The 16,988-nt window shown below is 48.0% G+C and overlaps 1 protein-coding gene across 10 annotated transcripts in view; it reads left to right on the forward strand.

Moving 5' to 3' along the window:
- The window catches only part of LOC144763210 (uncharacterized), a 473,214-nt gene that overhangs the window by 356,385 nt on the left and 99,841 nt on the right, over positions 1-16,988 (forward strand). Inside the window, exon 5 of one of the 10 annotated variants that reach the window (XM_078648592.1) lies at positions 2,513-2,699. The exons of the other annotated variants lie outside the window; for them this stretch is intronic. The gene's annotated coding sequence lies outside the window, so the exon portion shown is untranslated. The remainder of the gene's footprint in view (positions 1-2,512; positions 2,700-16,988) is intronic. 10 annotated transcript variants of the gene reach the window in all.

Here is a 16,988-nt window from a genome sequence, read left to right on the forward strand (position 1 = left end):
AACCCAGGTTTACGGTCTCTCACATGTCAGATCCCCCTCCCCTCTCCTAACACTGCACCCTGACCACCCTTCAGATCCTGATGCCCTCCTCCTAGATTCCTTTCCCCTGTCCACATAGCGGCCTTTTGGACACCTTAAATTATGTTATATAACCCCTGAACAGTCTATGTACTTGTCATTCTTTGTTGAAACCCCTCATTCAAAACACTTGTTAACAAAAACATTACTTGAAGTGCTGCATAAGTGCTGTGTAAAGACTTTAAACATTGTCTCTAAGTTAAACCTGACTGCTTTTATGGCAAGCTACCAGAGGGTTCAGCAGAGGGTAAATTGGGGTTTGCTTGTGACATCATCCTGGCAGGGATTGTGGCTGCTGCTTGAAAAGGGTTTCACCCCCTCAACCAGTAACCCAATTCCCAAAAATGGGTCATCTGAGTATATAGTGGAGAACATTCTTGACCCATGTAGAGTCAGACGTCAGTTATAACATCTAATGTCCTAAAAAGGGTATGAAGGCAAAGATAGATTTGGAAACCTGGGTCAGTTATTCATTCACCCCACTTAATCTGCTCATTCCATCATTGCTTCACTAATAACAATAGATCCTAATTTGGAGTATTTGGGAGGGGGGTACTACCAGGAATCCTGGAGCTTGTGCTTTTCAGGGATCATGACAAGTACTGCAGGGATGCGGTCATATTTCTAACACTCGACGATGCAATCATGCTAAGGTCTGGCTTTGAAGACTATGGCAGAAGGCCTAATAATGACTGGGGAGTTGAAGGAAGGTGGTCATAGGGTAACACAGTTCAGCAGTTTCCAGGAAAGTAGCAGAACATTCTAGAAAAGTTGGAACATTCTGGAAGGAGCCAGAAGGTTCTGAACACTTGTGGGTCAGTAAAAGCTGGGAAGATTTAAACACCAGTCACAGTATTACACTTTGCCTGGCAACAACGGTTGATGGGTTCTCTATTCCTTTTGCATAATTTGCACTATTTGTGTTCACGGATCATTTTTTATTTGCTCCCCGTTGGCTCATTTGGATGTTTAGGGCAGCTTGAAGTAACCCTTCCCTTCGCAGATACTGAGCTTTGCTTGTTGCCATTCTGGAATACCTACTCCAACTTCACCACCCGAGTCATCCTGGCTACCGGCATCTCTACTGTTGTAGGAGGACATTGTGTTTGATTTCCAGACTGTATCCTGGTCATTTGGTTGCTATTTGTGCCCTCTCTGCTTCCATTCCCTGGTAAGCCATTCTCCTGATACTCACAAAACATTGCATCATGTTGTACACATATACTTAGATCACTGGTACCTTGTGTTGTAGGATTACGGGGTATACCAGTCAGTACATTGGAGATCCAGAGTCATTGCTGTACGTTTCCACCAATCCAGGTTCTTGAGGTCAATGGGCAGAGACACTTATAGAGTGTTTCTTTTCTGGCTATCTAACTTCCCCTTTGACTCCCTGTACTGTTATTTCAGCTTCTGAAGCTAATGACAGAGCTTACGTAACTGAAAGGGGAAGGAGTGTGGTTAGCTCAGAGTCCTTAGCCAGAATTCCACTGAAATCCTGACAAATAATCTTCAAATATAAATGTTCAAATTCACTTCCTAAATAGGATTGCTTGATTAGAATGCTCCTCTGAACATAGAGACGGACTCCAGAATGTGAGGTATGTGTGGAAATAACTCTCACCCGTTGTCTTGGGTTCCAGAAATCAAACTCCTGGCACATCTCAGTTGTCTTGCATGGACATTGTGGGCTGCGATGAAACATACACAAAGATGATGCCGCTGTTCCCAAATGATGTGGGAATTAAAGAGTCATGGACAATGAGATTCATAGTCCATACTGTTGTGCAGTGCATCATCCAAAGATGCAGAGCCTTCCGCCAACTGTCACTGGCATTCCTGGTCCAGTTCTAGCATTTCCTTGACTGGTGGTAAAAGCATCACCACCCCCTTTCGTACCGCTTTTGGCCGCCATAAGTGTGGCAGGGTATGCTCAGACGTGAGTCCCTTGCTCACTTTGCCACTGGATTCAAGCAAGCCGGGCTGAAGACGGCTGTAATGCCAGAAACCGGTCCTCGGAAGCTTGTTTCCGGTCCAGGGAAGGCATGGCTTGGCAGTTCGGGCTGGACTGTTCCCATGAGGTACAGGGTCAGACTGATTTGCATATAGCCTTGTCTGAACTGGGGTGGCAGAGTGGGCTAAAGAACGGTGATGGATTCAACCCAGATCTTTTGACTGGGTGTGAGTGTTTGATTGGTTCAGATGCTCCGTTCATCACCACCCCCTTTTGTACCGGTAAAGCAAGTGCATTCAAAGTATGATGCCCATATACACAGTGATGTAAGTCATGGATCATTGCTGTACTCTAAGATGTGTTGCTAGTCACTACTGCCACTGCCTCTCTTTACTAGGCAAAGAGGTGCCTGGATGTTGCAGCGTACTATAGTAAAGTAGACCAGGTCTTGTTACCTGTTTTCCGTTTCCCCTTGTATAGAGATCTCCTACTGGCTCTCCCATGTGAAGTTTTTTCCAGTCATTCACAGACTGCCAAGTGTGGAATGAGGCATCTTCTCAATGCCAGGAAGAATTGCCTAATGCAAATTTTAGTGAAGGTCGGCCTGGAATTAATCCTAAGGGAGTGAGTCGCCAAGGATTAATGACACCCTTGCTGCTCCGATGACGTGAGTTGCTGAAGTAATTCAAGATCATCAGCTGGTGTCAGAGAGCTGCAGTAATGCTTGCCTGTCAACAACATTTGTGATCATGCAAATTTGTTGACATTGCCCCATCCAGCACCACGGGGAAACAAAGGTATTTCCTCTACATTCCTGCAATTGTAGTTGGATTTCAACCATCCACATTCTGTGAACAGTTCCAGTGATATGGGGTATTAAAATATGGGTTGGATCCTATCCCTAAATCCTAGAACCCAGTGGTACTGATAGACTTTCTGGGGTTCAGCGGCTGCCTCTAATCATGTTGGTGCCAACTTCCACAGGAAGAACCTGATAAAAGCCATCCTGTTTTAAGATATGAACCCTTATGTGTTCGGGGATGCTATTTTGGGCACAAACCTATTCCATCTTTTATCCTCCACTGAAACTACTCAAGAAAAAATGAAGACCAGTTGGGTTTCTACTGGTCTCGCGTTGAGCTGCATTCCAACGGAACATTGATTGTTGTCTCCAGAGTGGAAGCGTTAAACTAGAGATGCAGCACAGTTTAGCCTTGCCGGTGTAAACCTACATTTATAATGAATTAAAAAAAGGGGAGCAATACCGTCTTCAAAGTTCAAACAGAAAGGCTCACCTTACATTAAACATACAATAAGCCTCTTCTTAGAAGTGGATTTTTCATGCTTTAGCTTAGATGTTTTTATACTTATGTGTACATAAAGGAGAAATTGAATACACATTATCAAAGTGTTATTAAGATGTGGATTAGTGTATGTTTAATGGAAGATGAGCCCAATTGTTTGAACGTTGAGAAGGGTTTTGCTCCCCTTTTTTAAATGTATTACTAGTGAGCAGGACTGAAAGGTTACTGACCTCAAAGGGTTAGAGCAGTGCAGGGCTGAATCACGGTTATAACCTTGCCTTTGTATCTACATTTCTGATGGGTGTAGCTCTTTACCTTTGGGTTGTGAATGTTTGGCATACAACATTTTGGACTGTTTTCATCTTAAACTTAGCAACAAAGCATCAAACCCCTGACTTGTCTAAGTTGCAACCAGAGCAAGAGTAATTGAAATCAAGGCTCAAGACAAACCATGGACATAATATGCTTCCATTTGGTACCTTTGTCCCCCTGATTAAATTCTGTTGACCAACATTTTAACAGGTCATAGAAGAATAAGCAAACACTCCCTTTAAGGACTGTACTGGCTATAGTTCTCAATGTTGTTCAGAAATATAGCATATGGATTGTACATTTTATACATACATTTAGGATCACATGTGACTTTCTGAATATATAATATTTTAACTGCCCTATTTTACTAAGCTACTGATAAAGTCATAATCTACTTCGACGTTATTCTGCCTGACTGAACTTGACATTGAGGGGCACATTTATCAAGAGGTTGCATTGCCCTTGCAACATGCAAATAGCCAGAAGGGAGACGCAACTACTCAGTTAGATTTATCAAGCCACGCAAGGCCACCTTGTGTGGCCCTGAGAGGCTTGATAAATCTAGAGTAACGCAAAGCAGTGCATGTCGCTGCATTGCAATCCTCTGCCCGAGGTAAGCATTCCATGGGTGGAGCGTGGGTGTTCCCATGCCGCCACCAATGGATTTTGGCGCATTTTCAGATTAACCATTATTGGCAGACCTGGGCATGCATCAAAATGCTATGCCTTCACAGGTGAGGCATAACGAGGAGAAATATCTTTATCTATCCTCTTTTTTCCCCCTTTCTGTGTGTGCGCTAGAAAGAGGAAAATGGCTCAACGGAATGTTTGTTTGCAGGAAAGTGTCTCTTCCTGCACAAAAACAATCCTTTCTTGTACTTAGGCTCCTTCGCACCATGGCGCAAGAAAGCCCACGCTTGTCCTAGGCTGCCAAAAGGGCCCAATGCAAGGAAAGGACAGGAAAGCGGCGTATCGTGTAAAATTTTATACATTCCTGGCCTTTCCCTATCATGCGGCACAGAAAGGTGACTCACTGCATTGCATGATTTTTTCATAGATATGCCCCTGAGTTTCTTGTGTGGTATTGTTGGACCCGGCCCTTTTGGCAGGTTCACCCCGAAACTTTTTGCTTTTTCCTAGCCTGTTTCTGGAACCTGGTGTTGGTGATTTTAGGCCTTGGCGCACTTTGTCACTGTGGTACAGTGTAAAGTGCGTGAGCTCTCTGTGTATGTGTGGTGAGTGACCTGCCCTCTCATAGGAATGAATGGGGAATATGTATGCCCATGGTAGTTCCTGATGTGTGGGGAGTGCAGGGTCGAGTTTGGTATGTACGAACTCGTGAGATTGAATGCTGCGCAATGGTATATGCGGCATGATTGTGTCGAAGTGCCACTTTTAGAAGTTGGCATATTTGTGTAGTCTGTGGCTGGCGTGTGATTGGCTGGAGCCTGGCCCCAGGAGTGAGCCTGGGCCTGCTTGTGGATTGACTGTCTGGTTTGAGGGTGACAGGGGCTGCGGAGCCCCCAGGAGGTTGTCTGAGTCAGCCCGTGGATGAAAGGCTGCATCTGCTGCCAGGGAAGTGGGAGGAGATAGCATCTAGGAGTGAATAGGGCTGTGCCTGCCTGACCACAATGCTGGCTCCACCTCCCGCTGGGCGACTGTCACCTCTGTCCCTGATACTGAAAGAAAGATGGAAGCCAGGAACTCCAAGGGCTCCAGCAACACCCAAGAACTGGTTTAGACCGGGCTCAGGGCCCACTTGCACAAAGACTTCAACGGACTTCAAAGACTTTTAGGGGTATAAGAGAAGGACCCCTGACAACAGAAAATCAGATTCTACAATCAAGAGGAACCTCGGCTGGAAGAAGGACTGCGGGAGAACTGAAGGAAGATTGCCTTGCTGTGTGCTCTAAGGGCTGACCTGTTCTGCTGTTCAATTAAAAGCTGAGAAGAAGAAAGGGACTTTGCTATGTGCTGTGACCCTGCCTGCTTGACCTCAAGACTTTGCTGTGTCTACCAAGGAATCTCCAAGGGCCTAAGTAGAGCTGGCCTCCTGTCCTGGAACCCAGGGTCAAAAGGTTCCCTTGAAACTACCAAGAAACGCCGTAAAGATCGTGCTCATCTGCGGCTTGGTGCGTGATTAATGACTGGTGGGCGTGTAGGAGATTGGTGTGCTCATCGGCACATTCTGACTGCAGATCGGCGGCTCGTGGTGCTCCCCTTCGTGAGGTAGTGCCCAAAAGGTCCTCGTGACACCCCGAGCGCCCTGCCGCCTCCTACGACCTCGAAACTGCCGGGTCGCTGATCACCGCCGCAGCCCGGGGCCTGAAATTGACTCAGAAGCCTCGCCGGGACCACGGAGAACAAGATCGGAGAACTGTCCTCTCATTGGTTGAGAAGGACGAGCCCCCTCAGCAATGCTGCGCAGGGATTGGCTGGCAGTAAGAAGCTCTTCCGCGGCGCCGCGTTGTCATTGGCGGGCTGTGGGAGGCTTGCCTGAAAGACCGGCGCTCTTATTGGCTGTGGACTGAAGGCTGTTCGTGAGGTGCCGCGCTCTGCCGCGCTCTGGTTGGTTGATCCCCCGCAGAAGCCCCTACGTCACGGCAAGCTCGTCCGAGCGCCGCGCTGCGATTGGCGGGCTGCGGTAAGCTCGGCATGGGGAGCGGCCTGCTGATTGCTCCACTCAAAGCCACGTCGTCACCCAGGAGGCTCGCCTGCCGAGCCACGCAGTGATTGGTCCCTGTAACCGGGACCCCCGAGGACGTCGCTGAAGCCGTGTGTGAAAGAGTGACCCGACCTCGCCGAGGGAGCCAGAAGCGATCCCTTCCCCTGGCCTGTCGTCCCTGCTCGGAGAGCCGAGCTAGCTCCCCACCGCTCCCTGGAGTGCTGAGAGCGGGCGGAGGGCTGCCGGGACTGGCCGGGGCTTAGGGGAAGTCAGCTCGGAGTAGCGCGAAGGCGCTAGCAACTACCGGTGAGGCGCGCTCGCCCTGGCTGGGGCTCAGTAGTTCGGAGACCTAATTAAGAACGTACTAACACGCTGGCATTGCTTGGTTTACTCGTTTTAAGAGCTGATTTGAAATAAGTAAGTAGTATTATTTTTAATACGGATTTACAGAGACTTGAGACTGTTTCTTTTTAAACGTGAGGGACTCCAACAACGGGCCATAATTGTTTAAGAGCCTGTGTGGCTCCAACGTTTGGGGCATGTGTGATGTCCAGAGCCTGTGTGGCTCCAACGTGCACAGTTCAGAGCCTGTGGGGCTCCAACAGAGGGCGCAAATTTATTCTAGGGGCTAGTGACAGCCCCTGTCGCAGTTTGTTTCCCAGCTGCCCAGCAATTAGTGGGCAGCTGCACCGTTTAGGTCTTGTGAGGTTCCCAGGTGCCCAGCAAGTAGTGGGCACCTGCAATGTTTAGGTTTTGCGCCAGTGGCGCACCCCTGACTGGCGCTGCAGTGGCAGTGCGCCCTGACATTCTGGACACAGGGCTCTTTAGTCCCTTTATTAGATGGGGGCTGGTATGTGATTTTATTTAGGCGCAATGTGATTATCTATGTGATGGTAATTGCCTAATGTGAGTTTTGCGCAATGTGATGTGGTGCTAGGAAATGTAATGCATTTAATATGATTACGCACCTTGATCTTACACCTCTGAATGTTTTTATGCATCATGTGTTTTTGCGCTATTGAGTTGTGTTTTGGCACCTCTGAATGTTTTTATGCATCATGTGTCTTCCTTGTCCTTGCACCTCTGAATGTGTTCTGATGCATCATGTGCCTTATTCTCACACCGCTGAATGTATTTTTATGCATCATGTGTTTTCTTTCCTTACACCTCTGAATGTGTTTTTATACATCATGTGTTTACCTTTTTCCCTACACCTCTGAATGTTGTGATGCATCATGTGTAATGTGTTTTTGCTTACACCCCTAAATGTATTTTATTCTTAGGTGGTTGTTCTTTCCAGTACAGGTGGTCCTAGTGAGGTCCTGGTCCCCTGCGTGACATTCTCCTATGGTGGTTAGGGTTGCGTAGGTGGTACTTACCTGTTACCAGTAGTTACTGGTTGTGTGCTATTCTTGCTAATTTGTGCTACAGTGATTTTATATCCTTTTATTCTAATGTCTGACAGTATTTCTATTTCTAAAAGTGTTGATTCTGACAGTGGCCCATGTGGCCCTGTCTTGTAAATAATCCCTTGCGAATATTGCCCGTGCCAGTTGGCACAATGTACCTGTGTGATTTCTATCTGATGTGATTTTGACAATACAGAAGTTATTTTTATATAACCTTGTGTGGAGTTCCTTTTGTGGTGTGCCTAGTATGTTGTTGCTGTTGTGTGCTTGCGCAAATGCTTTACACATTGCCTCCGAGTTTAGCCTTACTGCTCGTGCCAAGCTACCAGGGGGTGAACAGGGGTTATCTTGGCCTGTGACTCCCTTACCCTGACTAGAATGGTGGTTTCTGCCTGGCTTTGGCATCAGCCTTAGCCTACCAGAAATAGCCAGTTCTAACAGGTATGTACTGTGCAGAGCTGCATCCGAGTGTCTAACTGTTAACAGCTACTAAGGTAAGCTTTCACTATTCAATTTCAGCTGGCAATATCTTGTCTGCCCTGTCCAATCACCTTTTTTCCTTCAAGTGATCAAAATCAATCAATCAATCAATCATTTGCATTTGTAAAGCGCGCTACTCACCCGTGGGGGTCTCAAGGTGCTGGGGGGGGGGGTCAGTGCTCAAAAAGCCAGGTCTTGAGCTGCCTTCTGAAGGAGAGGTGGTCCTGTGTGGCGCGCAGGTGGCTGGGAAGAGAGTTCCAGGTCTTCGCTGCCAGGTAGGAGAAGGACCTGCCCCCGGCGGTGGCCCGGTGGATGCGGGGCACGGCTGCCAGGGCTTGTCCTGTCGAGCGCAGGGTGCGAGGAGGACAGTAGAAGGAGAGGCGGTGGTTGATGAGTTTTGGTCCGAGGTTGTGAAGGGCCTTGTGTGCATGGGTGAGGAGCCTGAAGGTGATCCTCTTGCTGACTGGGAGCCAGTGAAGTCTCTTCAGGTGACCGGAGATGCGGTGGTGGTGGGGGATGTTCAGGATGAGTCGTGCGGCTGCGTTCTGGATTCGTTGAAGTTTCTTCTGTCGCTTGGTAGTGATGCCGACGTACAGAGTGTTCCCATAGTCCATGCGGCTGGTGACGAGGGCGTGGGTGACGGTCTTCCTGGTGTCGGTGGGGATCCAGCGGAAGATTTTGCGGAGCATGCGGAGGGTGTTGAAGCATGCCGATGTCACCGCGTGGACCTGTCTGTTCATGGAGAGGGACGAGTCCAGGATGAAGCCGAGGTTGCGGGCGTGGTCGGTGGGTTGGGGAGTGCTGTCCAGGGCGGGGGGCCACCAGGATTCGTCCCAGGCGGTGGGAGTAGGGCCGAGGATTAGGACCTCCATCTTATCGGTGTTGAGTTTAAGCCGGCTGTCTGTCATCCAGTCCGCTACTTCCTTCATGCCTTCGTGTAGTCTGGTTCTTGCTGAGGTGGGGTTGTTGGTGAGGGAGAGGATGAGCTGAGTATCGTCAGCGTAGGATATGATGTTGAGTCCGTGTTTGCGTGCGATGTTCGTCAGGGGGGTCATGTAAATGTTGAAGAGGGTGGGGCTGAGGGAGGATCCTTGTGGGACGCCGCAGATTACTTCAGTAGCTGTAGACCTGAAGGGGGGGGGGAGTCGGACTCTCTGTGTTCTTCCGGAGAGGAAGGAAGTGATCCATTCCAGGGCCTTGCCTCGGATGCCAGCGTTGTTGAGGCGCCGTATTAGAGTACGGTGGCATACAGTGTCGAAGGCTGCGGAGAGGTCCAGGAGTATGAGTGCCACGGTCTCTCCCTTGTCTGTCAGGGATCTGATGTCGTCTGTGGCTGCGATGAGGGCGGTCTCGATGCTGTGGTTAGCTCTGAAACCGAACTGTGAGGGGTCGAGTGAGTCATTGGATTCTAGGGCGGTGGTGAGTTGGGTGTTGATGATCTTCTCAATCACTTTGGCGGGGAATGGGAGGAGCGAGATGGGCCGGACGTTTTTGAGTTCGGTGGGGTTTGCTGTAGGTTTCTTTAGGAGGGCGTTGAGTTCGGCGTGTTTCCAGTTTTCGGGGAAGGTGGCGGTGGTGAGTGATGTGTTGATGACGTCTCGTAGGTGGGATGCGATGATGTTGTTGGCTTTGTTGAAAATGTGGTGCGGGCATGGGTCGGATGGGGATCCTAAGTGGATGGAGTTCATGATGCGGGTGGTTTCCTCGGTGGTGGTTGGGTTCCAGGTGTGGATGGTGGTGTTGTCAGTGTCGGATTCCGGAGGTGGGTTCGTGTTGGATGTGGAGAGGCTGTTGTAAATATCGGTGACCTTGTGGTGAAAGAAAGCCGCGAGGGAGTCGCAGAGATCCTGAGAGGGGGGGGTGGCGTTGTTTTCAGCATCTGGGTTAGAGAGTTCCCTGACGATGCCGAATAGTTCCTTGCTATTGTGGGCGTTGTTTTCGAGCCTGTCTTTGAAGGATGATTTTCTTGCTGCGCGGAGGAGTTGGTGGTGTTTGCGGGTGGCGTTCTTGAGAGCAGACATGTTCTCGTCGGTCTGATTGAGGCGCCAGGTTTTTTCGTGGGTGCAACATTCTTTTTTGGAGTCCTTGAGGGTGGGGGTGAACCAGGAGTTTTTCTTGTGGTTGTCTTTGTATACCTGGGTCTTCAGTGGGGCCAGGAGGTTGGCGCAGTCTGAGATCAAGTTTGTGAGGTTGGAGGCCGCTTCGTTGGGGTCTGCGGTGCTGGTGGGTGGGTTCTGGGAGAGGGCTGTGGTGAGTTGTTCGGTGGTGACTCGGTTCCATTGTCTTCTTGGTGGTTGTTGGGCGTGGTGGTGTACGGCGTTTTTTTTTTTAAGCTGAAGTGGACACAGCTGTGGTCCGTCCAGGATAGTTTGGTGGTGTGGCTGAAGGAGATGTGTTTGCTGGAGGAGAAGATCGGGTCGAGTGTGTGTCCGGCGTAGTGGGTGGGGGTGTTGACCAGCTGTTTCAGTCCGAGGTTGGCGAGGTTGTCCAGCAGGGTGTTGGTATTGTTGTCGGCGTGGTTCTCCAGGTGGAAGTTGAGGTCCCCTAGGAGTATGTAGTTGGTGGAGGGGAGTGCGTGTGGGCTGATGAAGTCTGCGATGTCTTCGCTGAATTTTGTGCAAAGTCCCGGTGGTCTGTAGATGAGGGTGCCTCTAAGTGTGGTCTTGGGGTCGCTGTGGATTGAGAAGTGGAGGTGTTCGGCGTCGGGGAGCGTGTTGTCGGTGTTGGTCGTTATGCGGATGGAGCTCTTGTGGACGATGGCGATGCCTCCTCCGGTGAGGTTAGTGTGGTCTCTCCTGACGATTTTGTAGCCGTCGGGGATGGCTATGGCGGTGTCGGGTGCCGAGGAGGGGTTCATCCAGGTCTCGGTGAGGAAGGCGATGTCCGGGGTTGTGGAGTCGATGAGGTTCCATATTTCGATGGCGTGCCTGTGGACGGAACGGGTGTTGATCAGGATGCATTCGAGTTTGTTTCCGGGGGAGTTGTTCTTGTTGGGTGCGTTGGGTGTTCGTAGGCAGGTGAAACGGCAGTTGCGGCAGGAGAAAGCCCCGTGGGCTCGCTTCGGGGTGGCGCGGCAGCAACCCGGTGTGCGTCCGCGGTTGAGGGCGGTGAGGGAGGTGGTGTCGTAGGTCCGGCGGGGGGTGTGGGAGTCACAGGGGCCAGGGGTTGTGGCGCTGGGCGCGGTCCAAAAGATGGCAAAAAACGAAGGGTATTCTGTGGGGAGAAAAAATAGTGAAAGACTGGGGGCAGATGGCAGAGAGCACTGGTGGCGCTGCACGAGGCAGGGGGAGCGACCTACCCTTGGGTCAAGGGTCGCTACCTCAGCCTCGCTGCGGCCGCCAATTGTGGGGTAGCCGGGTGAGGAGGGGTCAGCTGGGGGTGGGCGGCGGGAGGGTAGGCGGGGAAAAGATGGCAAAAAACGAAGGGGAATCTGTGGGGAGAAAAAACAGTGAACAGAGACAGACAAAGATGGCAAAAAACGAAGGGGAATCTGTGGGGAGAAAAAACAGTGAACAGAGACAGACAAAGATGGCAAAAAACGGAGGGGAATCTGTGGGGAGAAAAAATAGTGAAAGACTGGGGGCAGATGGCGGAGAGCACTGGTGGCGCTGCACGAGGCAGGGGGAGCGACCTACCCTTGGGTACCCCACGTATTCACTCTCTACCGTGTAACCTGCCTCTTGAAACCTATCTTCTTTGGTTCAAAAATTGCAGTAGTTAACCCATACTAAATATCCCTCATATGAGCCTCCAACACACTCCATCCCCATCTTGTTTCCCTCCTACCATTCTTTTCCTAGATCATCGACAGGACCATTTTCAATAGCTCACCAGGTACAGTTCCACCAATAACCCATGCACTTCCTCCAATCCCAGTCAACGTTCCATAAAAGTACACTGTTATCAGCATTGTTCATCCTAGTTACATCTACTCCTTCAAACTATGGATCACAACCTCTTCCTGTCAATTTTGTCTGATTTTGGATCCTCTGGTTTATCCCTCTTCTGACTCTCCGCCTCAGTCTTGGTTCATTTTTAAAAATCGTGCCCATTTTCTCAACAAATAAAAAATACACTGGTGATGCACGGATGGCTATAAATTGGAGCAAGGGGCTGCACGTGTCTCACAAGTCATCAACACAAAAAGTAAATTTAAGAAAACTATCTGGGGAAGCAAAAGACAATTATACTGACAGATCCATTCTCACAAATATTGAACTAGAAATAAATAATAATTACATCATCAAATGTCAAGGCTCTTACTCCATTAATGAGAAATTGAAATAAAAATGATTGCTGCAAAAATGTAACAATTCCTCACAGTGCTCGTTAGGACTTTCAAGGAAGTCACATTTTAAATCTGCAACTCATGTTATCACCCTAGACTTCTGGGACTTTTTGCATTTCAATGTGTACATTTTTAGCCTTCTGCTAGCCACCCTTTGACTACTTCTGGTTAGAGTTTGGGCTTTATTCCGAGTGCCCTCAGTTTTCCCCATGGAGTTGGTAACAGAAATTACTGGCCCCATCCCTTCCAGATTACAAGATGTGTTGTTTCACCTCAAGACTTCGTCTCCTAAAAGCAAAAATTCCAGATGAAACACCGGTCGAAAAAATTAATATTGGCTTACACACACCGATCCTCAAAAGATATTTCCCCAAAAACATATCACGTGGAATATTTGCATCCTCCCCCTGGAGTTCCTCATGCCTCTAGTGTTGGTAACTCTAATTGGAGGTGGGATAAGGGCCGATTTACAGCCTGCTGTTAAGATCTACAAACATTTTGCATTGGGGATGCATTACAAAATTGACGCACACCTGAGCACATTTTTTTCCATTCATTTTCCCGTTAGGGGCGTGACCGAGACCCCTGTATCCCCTGCGGCTCAGGGGGGTCTGAACTTTTCATGGCCCCCAAATCCTTCAGGGGGCCCACATTCGGCCCAATTCCAATGAATATACGTAAGATATGGGAGACCCATGGTCCCCTCATCATATTATGTAGGGGGAGCCCCATCACTTTGTGTTAAGCCACTGTTTTCAGCACAAAACTTACTTTGTCCTGGAAAAGTGCCTGAAAGTAATGCAAAAGAAAGCAAAGCGCTGCTTTACATTAATTCGCATCAAGGGGGCATTCCAATGGTGGGACATGGGTATTCCTGTGCAACCATCCATGGTTTTGATGCAACATCCTATCTACTAACAATAGTAGGAAGGGTGTTGCACCCAAAAATAAGGCCATTGGAAAGCAGGCTTTAAAAGGGAGAAATGCTTTTATTTCTCCTAACTTGTCCCTCTTTGCATATGTGCTGCACTGTACAGCTCACATCCCATGTGGGGAAAGTTTTAAAGTTTGTCTAGGCGCAGTATTTTGTACTGCACTGGTATAATTTCAGTACCAAATCTATGCTAGACTCAAGCAGACATCTTTGCATTAAGGCACAAAGGTGTGTGCGTGGCGATCGGTAGGAATAGTGCATCAGCGTTGCGGAGATAGCAGGATAGCGGCATATCTTAGTAGATAGGACGGTTTCATGCTCTCTCACGGTCACGCAACGTAACACAACAACGTTGGGTGCTGCGCTGCGTTACACTTTTGTAATTCTCGGCCTATGTGTATTAACTAAATAAATACAGCAATTTAGGTATAACTTGAATGTGTCATATTACGTGCCATGTCAGAGGTATCTTTAGGACACGAACTATCTAGGGAGCAGTCGGCTACTAAGACTTTTTGGTAGTTATGCAACCTGTTATTAGTTACAAGAGACAATTCAGTATGTACTGTGTGCTACACAAGGGATCACAGTTATTATTAATAAACTGCAAATGCTGGTGCCCTAATCTCATGCTTTGATGATTTAGCGCCAAGAAGCTCCGCGATGGTCTACGGTAGAAATAAAGTTGACATAACAAACTGAAGGATATTACTCAGCCTATGCTTTAATTATATTTAAAAGTGGTATGCAGAGGGGTTTGCGTTTTTAATTCATAAGTGCTCCTATGCAGGGCTTTCATAATCTTTTATAGATCCCTTTTGCGCCCAGAGTCCTTTATTTTAAAGATGAGTATAATTACTTACTTATTTCTTAGGCCAGTCCACAGAGGTTGGCGTGGAAAGGCCTCCATATGCCTTTAATGCCAGACTGTGAGGTATCCAGGCAGGTAATCAGAGGGGAACCCCCCCTCCTAACCCTGCCCATAAATGATGGTTTAAGAAGGCAGTAGCAGTACGTAATAAAAAATATTTGCAAGGGAGCAAGCAGAGCATGTCGGTTATAACCTACAGAATTTTCACATTAGGGCTGTGGCTCTCTGCCCACAAAAATATTTGTTGAATGTTTCTTGGGGGCTCCTACACTCACAAGGAGTTTCTCAGCATATGGCAGTCATTAACCGGCTATTCCCAGATGTTGTATTTTTGTGGGAGATTTGGATCAATGCACAATTCTATAATAAAAACCAAGTCCTCAAGACCTAGTCAAATCCTATTTTTTCTATGTAGCTCAATAGTAAAAAGTGTATCCATAAAAACGCAGGTACTGTACAATAAAATATATTGGGATTAACTCAGTGGTATTGTGTGTTGACATGCTCCAATGGCACGCAGACATTTTGTTGTGGAGGAAGCAATAGATGTGTGCGCAACATCTGCGAAAAAGGATACCCTGGTAACGTGACATCATGTTCCCGCTTCCTGAGGCGGTAGCCATATTTCTCTACTTATCCATCAGCATTGCAGTCCACATCTGTAATGTATATGTACACACAATGAACTACTTACGGCAAACATACACGCACACATTAAGGGCATTTCCTCGACTTCCAGTTAACGTAGATTGAATAAACCAAACCAAGTCTGACCGCTCAACTTAAAACCAGAGACAATGTGTACTTCTGTAAATATCTTTATATGTTTCTGCATCAGATCAGAAAATGCTTCTGTTCCACTGTCTAGACAGAAACTTGTAGATTTTCCATTTCCCCAAGAATATCAATAAAATATGTTCCAAAATGCAAATAAATATTTGAGAACCTTTATGAACTTTATCTGGACCTCAGACGGTGAACACAATATTTTGGAGTCATTTGAACTATGTCTCTGATATACCTTCTCTGCTTAGGAGACACCCTGACAGACTAAGGTTACTCTGTCCATCAGGGTAACAGAGGACATTATGTCCGCTACCTTGATGGACAGACGACCGCTATATTTAGAGATCACTGACAGCCCTGCGGTGATCTCTGTGCCTTCAGTGGAACCTCAGTGGTTCCCATGAAGGCTCAGCACATTTGGTGAACATCCACCGTCTCGCCAAACTTTTCTGTTTTGCAAAAACAAACCCCCACTTTTGTTATTGAAAAATAAAGAACTAATTACTCTCACATCCTGAAAGTCTTCTCCCAGGATATGGGTTCAAGTTTTTTCTTTCGGAATCGGTCAGTTTTTTTCAAGCAGTAATGGACATGGGAAAAAAATACAGCAGACTATCTGCTCTAAATAGGACGAGACGTCTGATGCGGGTCGTATGATGTGCTTAAACTGGGGTGACATAGTGAGCAAAAGAAAGATGGATTTAACCCAGATCTCATGACTGGGGGTGAATGTTTGATTAATTCAGCATTCCGTCCATCATTTGTTGCAGCAGCATTTTTTGTACTAAGTGGGTTGGGTATGTCCAGACATGGGTCCCTTGCTTGCTATGCCACTGGAATTAAGCTAGCCTGGCTGATGGAGGGTGACACCTCGAAACCAGTCTCAGGATGCTTGTTTATGGTCCAGTGAGGACCCTGCTCGGCAGGTCTGGCTGGAGTGTTTTCCATGAGGAGCAGGGACAAGACTGATTTGCAGAGGGAAGGATCCTAACTGGGGTGGCATAGTAATCAAAAGCACGATGGATTTAACTCTGATCTCTTGACTTGGGGGGAATGTTTGATTTATTCAGCATTGCGTCCATCATTTGTTGCTGCAGCATTTTTTGCCCAAGTGGGCTGGGTATGGCCAGACGTGGGTCCCTTGCACGCTGTGTCACTGGATTTAAGCTTGCATGGCTGTTGAGGGGTGACACACTAAAACCAGCCCAAGGATGCTTGTTTCCGGCCCAGTGAGGACACAGCTTAGCAGTTCAGGCTGGACTGTTTCCATGGGGAGCAGGGTCAAGTCTGATATGTTTATGGCTCGGTCTAAACTGGAGTTGCGTAGTGAGAAAAAGAAGATGGATTTAACTCAGATTTCTAGACTGGTGGGGAATGTTTGGTTTATTCAGCATTCCGTCCATCATTTGTTGCAGCAGCATTTTTTGTACTAAGTGGGTTGGGTATGTCCAGACATGGGTCCCTTGCTTGCTATGCCACTGGATTTAAGCTAGCCTGGCTGATTGAGGGTGACACCTCGAAACCAGTCCAGGATGCTTGTTTATGGTCCAGTAAGGACCCTGCTCGGCAGTTCTGGCTGGAGTGTTTTCCATGAGGAGCAGGGACAAGACTGATTTGCAGAGGGAAGGATCCTAACTGGGGTGGCATAGTAATCAAAAGCACGATGGATTTAACTCTGATCTCTTGACTTGGGGGGAATGTTTGATTTATTCAGCATTGCGTCCATCATTTGTTGCTGCAGCATTTTTTGCCCAAGTGGGCTGGGTATGGCCAGACGTGGGTCCCTTACACGCTGTGTCACTGGATTTAAGCTCGCATGGCTGTTGAGGGGTGACACACTAAAACCAGCCCAAGGATGCTTGTTTCCGGCCCAGTGAGGACACAGCTTAGCAGTTCAGGCTGGACTG

Source organism: Lissotriton helveticus, chromosome 6, assembly GCF_964261635.1.
Source record: "Lissotriton helveticus chromosome 6, aLisHel1.1, whole genome shotgun sequence".
Lineage (NCBI taxonomy): Eukaryota > Metazoa > Chordata > Amphibia > Caudata > Salamandridae > Lissotriton > Lissotriton helveticus.